Source organism: Nicotiana sylvestris, chromosome 5, assembly GCF_000393655.2.
Source record: "Nicotiana sylvestris chromosome 5, ASM39365v2, whole genome shotgun sequence".
In the NCBI taxonomy this organism is placed as follows: Eukaryota; Viridiplantae; Streptophyta; class Magnoliopsida; order Solanales; family Solanaceae; genus Nicotiana; species Nicotiana sylvestris.
In genome coordinates, this window is record NC_091061.1 from 59,659,293 (window position 1) to 59,669,461 (window position 10,169).

Here is a 10,169-nt window from a genome sequence, read left to right on the forward strand (position 1 = left end):
TTGAATTGTATTCCCCTGTTCTCCGGGTTGCGCCCGATTGCCAAAACTTTACCTATATTCCCCTGTTCTCCGGGTGGGTGCCTGATTGCCAAAACATGAATTGTATTCCCTTGTTCTCCAGGTGGGCGCCCGATTGCCAAAACTTGATCTGTATTCCCTTGTTCTCCAAGTGGGCGCCTGATTGTTAAAACTTGAACTGTATTGCCTTTTTCTCTAGGTTTGCGCCTGATTGCCAAAACTTGAACTTTATTTCCTTATTCTCCAGGTAGACGCTTGATTGCCAAAACTTGAACTGTTTTCCCTTATTCTCCATGTGGGCGCCAGATTGACAAACTGTATTCCTTTGTTCTCCAGGTGGGAGCCTGATTGCCAAAACATAAACTGTATTCCCTTGTACTCCAGGTGGGCGCCTGATTGGCAAAACTTGAACTGTATTCAGTTGTTCTCCAGGAGGGTGCCTGATTGCGAAAACTTGAACTATATTCCCTTGTTCTCTAGGTGGGAGCCTGATTGTATAAACTTGAACTATATTCCCTTTTTTCCCAGGTGGGCGCCTGATTGCTAAAACTTGAACTGTATTCCCTTGTTCTCCAGGTGGGTGCCTGATTGCCGAAACTTGAACTGTATTCCCCTGTTCTCTAGATGGGCGCCTAATTGCTATAACTTGAACTGTATACCCATGTTCTCCGGGTTGCGCCTCATTACCAATAAATAAATTGTATACCCTTGTTCTCCGGGTGGGCGCCTGATTGCCAAAACGTGAAATGTACCTTGTTCTCCAGGTGGATGACTGATTGCCAAAACTTGAACTATACTCCCTTTTTCTCCATGTGGGCGCCTGATTGCCAAACTGTATTCCCTTGTTCTCCACGTGGTAGCCTGATTGCCAAAACATAAACTGTATTCCCTTGTACTCTAGGTGGGCGCCTGATTGCCAAAACTTGAATTGTATTCCCCTGTTCTCCAGGTAGGTGCCTGATTGCTAAATCTTGAACTGTATTCCCCTATTCTCTATGTGGGTACCCTATTGCCAAAACTTGAACTGTATTCGCTTGTTCTCCAGGTGGGCGCTTGATTTCCAAAACTTGAACTGTATTCTCTTGTTTTCCAGGCGTGCACCAGATTGCCAAAACTTGAACTATATACCCTTGTTCTCCAGGTGGGCGCCTGATTGTCAAAACTTGAACTCTATTATCTTGTTCTGCAGGTAGGCGCCTGATTGCCAAAACTTGAACTGTATTCCCTTGTTCTCCATGTGGGCGCCTGATTGCCAAAACTTGAACTGTATTCCCTTGTTCTCCAGGTGGGCGCCTGATTGCCAAAACTTGAACTGTATTCCCTTGTTCTCAGGGTGGGCGCTTGATTGCCAAAACTTGAATTGTATTCCCTTGTTCTCCAGGTAGGCGTTTGATTGTCAAAACTTGAAATTTACTCCCTTGTTCTCCATGTGGGCTCCTGATTGCCAATTTGTATTCCCTTGTACTGCAGGTGGGCGCCTCATTGCCAAAACTTGAACTGTATTCCCTTGTTCTCTAGGTGGGTGCCTGATTTCCAAAACTTGAATTGTATTCCCTTGTTCTCCAGGTGGGTGCCTGATACCAAAACTTGAACTATATTCCCTTGTTCTCCCGGTGGGATCCTGATTGCCAAAACATGAACTGTATTCCCTTGTTCTCCAGGTGGGCACCTAATTGCATAAACTTGAACTATATTCCCTTTTTCTCCAGGTGGGCGCCTGATTTCTAAACTTGAACTGTATTACTTTGTTCTCCAGGTAGGCGCCTAATTGCTGAAACTTGAACTGTATTCCCATATTCTCCAGGTGAGCACCTAATTGCCATAACTTGAACTGTATTCCCCTGTTTTCCGGGTTGCGTCCAATTTCCAAAACATTACCTATATTCCCCTGTGCTCCAGGTGAGCGCTTGATTGTCAATACTTGAACTATATTCCCCTGTTCTCTATGTAGGCGCTTGATTGCCAAAACATGAATTGTATTCCCTTGTTCTCCAGGTGGGCGCCCGATTGCCAAAACTTGATCTGTATTCCCTTGTTCTCCAGGTGGGCGCCTGATTGCCAAAACTTGAACTGTATTGCCTTGTTCTCCAGGTGGGCGCCAGATTGCCAAAACTTGAACTGTATTCCCATGTTCTCCAAGTGGGCTCCTGATTGCCAATAACTTGAACTGTATTCCCTTGTTCTCTAGGTAGACGCCTGATTGCTAAAACTTGAACTGTATTCCCTTGTTCTCCAGGTGGGCGCCTGATTGCCGAAACTTGAACTGTATTCCCCTATTATCCAGGTGAGTGCCTAATTGTCATAACTTGAACTGTATTCCCCTGTTCTCCGGGTTGCGCCCGATTGTCAAAACTTTACCTATATTCCCTTATTCTCCGGGTGGGTGCCTGATTGCCAATACTTGAACTGTATTTCCTTGTTCTCCATGTAGGCGCCTGATTGCCAAAACATGAATTGTATTCCCTTGTTCTCCAGGTGGGCGCCCGATTGCCAAAACTTGATCTGTATTCCCTTGTTCTCCTGGTGGGCGCCTGATTGTTAAAACTTGAACTGTATTGCCTTGTTCTCTAGGTTTGCGCCTTATTGCCAAAACTTGAACTTTATTTCCTTATTATCCAGGTAGACGCTGTGAGCACGTGATTTTTGCTTCACGGAAATTACTCCAACAGAAATCAAAAAAATAAAACAAAATCCATTCGGGAACAATTTTTGTGAATTTGCGTGACATTCTGATAATTGTTCTATCCGTAAATGCTCACCTTGCTATAGTTGAAAATACAAAAATACGCGTGGCATGCATTTAGGAATTAATGGTACATTTAGGAATTAATTTGGTTAAAAGAAATTCACGAAAATATGGTTGTGTTTCTGTGCATTTGTGATTTTAGTTTTAATTATAGGTATTAGATAATATATGTGTAATTTTGATTGTATAAATTATTTAGGATTTTTGTTTAAGTGTTGATAATTAAAAGAAAGGAAAGAAAATGGTTGAAACAAAGGAAAATAGGGATTGGGCCACCCTAGGTGGACCCAAATTCAGGCCCAAAACAACCCCATGCCCGATCCAATTTGATCATGTTTACGGACGCCTCAAACATCGTCGTTTTGTGCCTTTTAATTAAAGCCGTTGGATTAAATCAATCCAACGGCCAGGATCTCATCTTCCTTACCCATTCCCTGAACCTGACCCGCTGCTTGAATTCGGACCGACCCCTGGATAAAACCAAACGACATCGTATTTCTTTAGTTCCCTTAATCCTGGACACTGATCTTAATTGATCCAACGGCCAGGACTAAACCACCCACCCCGTATATAAGACCCAATCCATCACCCCACGCCCCAAACCAAACCCCCCCTCGCCTACTATTCATCTTCGTCCCAGAGACCCTCCCCCCTCCCCCGCCCCTCTCAAACCCTAGCCGCCTTAGGATTCTCCCGCCCTAAACCCGACCACCCAGACTCCGATGGCTACCAAAACAACACCACTGAACCTACAAACCACCCTGAACACGAATCCCTGGTCACTTAACTTCGAATCATCTCCAGGTTTCTCGAATCTTCGATCAAAGATTCGAGCCAAAAGCCTAAATCACCTAATGAGTCCCAAGTTCACACCAGCCACTCCCCTGACATCCCTCATACCCTAATCAACGCTGGTTTAATTCTAATCTAGGTAGAACTCTTCGAACCACAAATCTGAGCTCAAGTACCCTAAAAATCGAATCCATAGGGGTCTGTCCAAATCAACAAAAGCTTGGGGTCTAATAGACTTTTACCGAGGTGTTCTCAGGTGAGAACACTTCGATTAAAGTCCATTCGACCCCAAAAATGGTCGATTCCAAGTTCGAGCCTGGGTCAGTTTTGATTTCAAATCCCCGAGGTAATTTCTGCCTTTTTTTTTTGTTCTCTTGTGAATTCTATTTGTTTTTCATGATTAGTTTGGTTTGATTCTGATTTTCTGTCAAACTCTGTGTTTCCTGAGGTGATGTTTAGTTTGTTTTTGTGTTTTAATGATTACCTGCGGTCTATTATAGCTTGTATAGTCGTGTAAATAAGTGTCGTCAATTAATCTGTCAATTAAGTTGTTTTAATGATGTTCATTAGTCATCACTGCTTCGAGCTTAGCTTGTATAGCCTGTTCATTAGACCTCCTGTTCTCAGTCTTTTGCATTGTTCGGCTATGAGTTGGTCAGGATTGGCTCCCAATATGACCAACTCTTGATTTTGATTAGCACCTTTGTTTGATTTTGTTGAATCATTAGTTGAACTTAGGCAGAGAGTTGGGTATAGCTGTAGAAATTTAGCTGACCCACCTAAAACCAGTATCAAGTTTAAGTTGATTAGTTAGTAATGAGGGTTAAGCTGATTAGCTAATAGTCAGTAATTATTAGCTAAATTCAGAGGGGGGTTTATATACTGACTGATAAGAGTTAGGGTAATACAGTAATCTGCAAAGGGTTAAGGGTAATTTTGGCATTTGACAAAATTTAATCAGGGATTAACTTAAGAACATGTCAAGTGGTATTTAAAATACTATTAATCTAATGGCAATGGGGAACAAGACACAAGGGCATGGGTTTATTTGAATACTATAACCTCTCCCATGACTCTTGGGTAAAACAAATAGGACAGGCATGGGGGACAGCATAGTAGGGATCAATAAAAGACACTTAGGCATGAGAAACTAAGGGGTATGGGCGGAAAAAGGAGGTATGACAGCTCTGGCGACTCTGCTGGGGACGGTACCCAGAACCACTGGTTCAGGGTTAGAAATTCGAGCTTAGATAAATTGTTATATTTGGTTTTATCTGATTCTGTTACATGATATATGCCTAATGTGCTAAATGATGCTTTTACCGCTTTGATATTATCTGAACTGTATATAAATTGTGCTGAAACCCTTCTCTTCTTACCTCCGGGGAGAAGCTCGCTGGTCGAGACTCCCTATTCTGTTAGTGTCATACCCAAGTAGAAAGATGCTCGGATAAGTTACAAAGCCGGACGACCCCGCGGGTCCCCGGTACGTAGCCCCCTCCTCGACTCGAGTTGTCTGCTCGGGTAAGCCAGTTCTAGAACAAAGCCCAGTTTGAAACTTAGTAAAACATAACTTCATGCCGGATCCCTAGTAGGAAAACGCTTATTTGTATCACGTTGCATCTGACTTAGGGGGCTCAACACAGGGGTTGGGCCCGTCTAGGAATAGCAGCCTGGAACAAAAAGACCATCTTGTGGCATCATGTCTGTTAGCGCATTTAATTTGCTTCGAATTTGCATGTTGACCGGTGGGTGATAACGGGAATTTTGGAAAAAAAAATTAATTATTATTATTTCTCATTTAAGAATAATTTTGATTTTTGAGAAAGATAATGGGATCCGTGATTTAGATAATTTTCTTGCCCGAACTACGTCGGTTTGATTCTCACCGGATGTGGGATACGTAGACAACCCTTATCGGGTCCAACTTCCCATTTTTGCCAATAATGATATATAATAAAATATATATATATATGTATATATATACACACATGTATATATATACATATATTGCTTCTTTCATAAAAAAGGTCGGGTGAGGCCATTTTGCGGGAATAGCCGAATGATCCCGAAAGGGACGACGGAAGGTTGTCTTTGCACAAACGGCCGCCTTTGGCCATTTTTCTTACCTTTTGGCCGGTTAAAGTCCCACGGCCTTGAAATATTCACCCCTGAAGAGCTGAAAGGCCGTATCGGGAAAGTCAGTTTTGCTTTTCTCAAAATTAAGGAAAAACGGAAAATGTTTTTAGAGTCAAAATAAAGATTTTTTGCTTTCGTCTAAAATCACCTTAATAAATGTGCAGAATGAGCACGAGTAAGAGTTCATTTGAGGCCATTATAAACAGAGTTCCTTTGGGCTTACGCATGTGGTGGAACGACTTGGAAGAATCAGGGCGAGATACAGTCAAAATATACTTGGGAAATTTGGTTGGATTGCTGGACATCGATCCGCGAGGGGACATTATAAGGGCTTTAATTTCCTTTTAGGACTCGGCACACAATGTATTTCATTTCTCGGACTTTGAGCTTACCCCGACACTGGAGGAGCTGGCAGGGTACATCGGATGTCCTAAAATCCCTATGAGAGAACAGTGTCTCATTGCACCAAGGACCGTGACCATACACAGGTTCCTAGACACTGTAAAGATCCGCAGAACGGTACACAACCAAGAGTTGTCAAAAGGGTTTTGTAGTTTGGCATTTCTGTACGACAGGTACGGTCATCTTGGAGGGTTCAACAATCCCGAGAGTAAGATCTGCAGTAGGGAAAGCCGGCTGAAATGGGAGAGGCATAGGTGTATTGCTTTTATGATAGCCTTTCTAGGTTTTCTGGTGTTCCCTAGAAAGGATGGGAAAATTAACATACAAATCGCTGGGGTCGTCAGCACTTTGCTCAAGCAAGACAACAGCACTCTGGCACCAATGATAATAGCAGACATTTTCCGCGCACTCACTGTTTGCAAAACCGGAGGAGGTTTCTTTGAGGGATGTAATATACTACTGCAAATGTGGATGATAGAGCATTTATGTCATCGCCCTCAGTTTCTGAAATATGGGTCATCACAAAACACTTGTATAGAAGAGTTTCCCATCAGGGTCGACGGGTTCAGCTTCCCAGAAGGGGTCGCCGAATGGGTCACGCTACTGCGCTCTGTTTCAGCAAACCAGATAGAATGGGCATTTGGGTGGCTACCCATAGATGAAATCATACACATGTCAGCCACCGAATCTCATTTGTTGTTAATGGATCTCCAAAGTATCCAGCCCAACGCACCATGCAGAGTGTTGAGACAGTTAGGGTGATACCAAATAGTCCCAAAGGAAGAGGATCTCAGCGGCCAGGTAGTCGAAATCGGGCCTGGTGGGCAGTTCCCTGAAGCAGTCGTTCGGAGAATCTGGAATGAATGTCAAACCCTGAAAGTAGATACTTGTGTACAAGATTGGGCCAAGGGCGAAGTGTCACCAAAATACCTCACGTGGTATATAAGAGAGCTTGAGCACCAGAGACCAACTAAGAGAGCTCACGTCCAAGACTTTGCGGAATCGTCGCATGCACAGTGGGGCTGGTTAAAAAGGGAGGAAGGCTACCGGGCTGAAATCGGAAAACTAAAGCAACAAGTTGAAAGGCTTATATTTGAGAACAACGTGCAAGTCGCCTCCACAACAGAGACCGCATTCGCCAAGTCAGTAAGAGTAACAGCGACCGGCAGAAACATCGCTCCAATGAAAGGTTGATAGCAGAGTTGAGGGATCAAGTCAGCAAAAGCCGAGAAGAATTAGAGAGATCAGAAGCTTGCATAGCAAGAATAAAGGTCAGATGGGAAAAAGGTACAATGGCCCGGAGGCAGCGTCTGCAACAAGTCATAAGGGATTATGAAATTAGCATCGGGATATTAAGGAAAACGAACTCCACTCTTCAGGAGCGGATCTTCAAACAAGCACGAGATGCCCAAGCTGACAGAAGACGCTGTTACGATGCAATCACCAGAATGGAAAGACAAATGGAGATGTTCCAGGATCGACTTGCCGACAATGCTCAAGCACTGGGATTAAAAAACCGGCGAATAGAGCAATTGTTCGTTGAAAGGGACAACATTCGAGGAAGGATTGATGAGATTGGGCACTACATCTACATGAGATGCCTAGCATGTGAGCAAATACCTCGGAAAATCCTCCTTGTTTCCATCATGGGCTGCGTCCACCGGATCATGAATGAGTTGAAGAGCTTGCAGAGAGACCTTACACCAAGGGCCGCGGAAAGGACGAATGATGCCTCGCGGGCCCCTAAGTTGGAATTTTAATTTTTTGTTCGAGTCTTGTTTAATTGGCTTTGTTGTCTTCCCATATGTTATTTTCTTTTCTTTTAATCAAGTCAGGTTAAGAACTTTGGAATCTGTACTATTGCGGTTCCTTGTTTGAAGTAATTTGTAATAGAAAATTTTGGTGATGAATTAATTGATTCCAAAAGAATTGGTGTGTGTCTTTACTTTGTGGCAGAACTATGCCCGGTCTGATTCACACGAGGACGTGATACGTAGGCAATCCACATAATATTCGACCGCCATTAAAAGGAAAGGAAAAGAAGAAAAAGAAAGAATATATATATATATATATATATAAAAAATACAGGGGTTCCAAAGTACTTTAAAGGGGAAAATAAGCAAGTCGGGATGACGCATATGTTTTAAGCAAAGCATGTTAGAAATGGTTTATTGCCTAGGAGCATTGCATCCACAATGTGCTATTATCAAATCTGTTAAACTCTAACGCTAACAAGTTTGTTGTTTTCCACAAATCTCAGATAGTTAGTTTGTTAAAGCGTACTGGCACCGTACCATTATCAAACAAGATCAAAAGGGCTCATACCAGAAAGCATGACTGGTTCAGACAACAGTGTTGAGTCGGAAAAGACAGCAAATCAGATGCTGAAGGAAGCCATGGAAAAAATGGAAAAGATGAGGCTGGAAATGAATGAAATGCAGATAGCCTTAGCTAGAGCCCAAAAGGGGCAAGAACTACCTGTTACTCCTACTCTCCAACCAGGACACACGTCAGAATATCCCTTTCCCGGTCCTTCAACGAGTTTCCCGAGCCATCACTACTATCAGGGAGGAGAGGCCTATGATTCCCAAGCTCCACCACCCAGGCAAAACCCTCCTCCACCAAATGTTCCCGTCTTTGGGGCGCCTCCCCCAGCCCCTTTGCACAGATCATCCAGTGAGCCGTTTTTTCAGGTTCACGACACACAATATTACCCCTCTGAACTTACATTCAAAGCACCCAAGCCACATACCTATAATCCCCATTTTGAGGTACCGGCAGAGATTGAAAAGCCGGTTAAGGTCCCGGAACAAGATGAGGTAATGAGGAAGTTCAAAAGCCTGGAGCAATCCTTCAGGAACCTGCACAGATTGGGCAACCAGGTCAGCGTGGCCTACAAGGATTTATGCCCTTTCCCGGACGTCCAACTCCCGGCTGGGTTCAAGATGCCTAAGTTTGATTTATATGAAGGGCACGGTGATCCTGTGGCACATTTGCGGGGCTTTTGTAGCAAAATGAGGGGAGCAGGGGGAAAAGATGAGCTACTGATAGCTTACTTTGGCCAGAGTTTGAGCAGGTCGGCACTGAAGTGGTATACAAGACAAGATCCGAGCAGGTGGTACACCTGGGATGACTTGGCACAAGCTTTAGCAGGACACTTCTAATACAACCTTGAGATAGTCCCAGACAGTCTCACATTGCTAAAGCTTGAGAAGAAACCCGTAGAAAGCTTCAGGGAATTTGGGTTCCGATGGAGAGAACAGGCAGCCCGAGTTGATCCTCCAATGAGAGAGGGAGAAATGGTATATTACTTTCTACAAACTCTAGAGCCGACTTACTTCGGTCATTTGGTGACGTCAGTGGGCAAATCCTTCAATGAAGTGGTGAAAATGGGAGGTATGATAGAAGAGGGACTTAAGTCCAATAAGATCCTGAGTTACTCGGCGATTAAGGCGACGACTCAGGCCATTCAGAGCGGCACGGGAGGTGTGCTCGGAAAGAAAAGGAGAGAGGAGGTCACGACGATAGAGGCAGGCAATTGGTCTAGATCTAAAGGTCCTTCCCCTCATTACCAACCTAGAACCCATCATCTAAACTACCCACACAATCCATACAACCCTCCACAACCCTACTATCCGCCACAAGAACAACATTTTTCCGTACATCACGCCCAAACCTACACCCAGCCTCCGGCTCGTCCGCTATGGCATGTACCGGCTCCCCAACACACATATCCACCTCCACAAAACACACATTCACCTTCACAAAACATATATCCGCCACCGAGGACCTACAGGAATCCTTCAGGACCAAGCTTCCGCGGAAATCAGGCTTTCAGGAATGAAAGGATGCAGAAGCCAAGAACATTCACTCCGTTGGAAGAAACCTATACTACTTTGTTTCACAAGTTGAAGCAGATAGGCCTACTAAGTCCTATTGAAACCAAATTGCCAAATCCCCTCCCCGGAAATCTGAACCATTCAGTGAGCTGCGAATATTGTTCGGCTGCTCCCGGGCATGATACTGAGAAATGTTGGAAGTTGAAGACTGCCATACAAGATCTTATTGACAC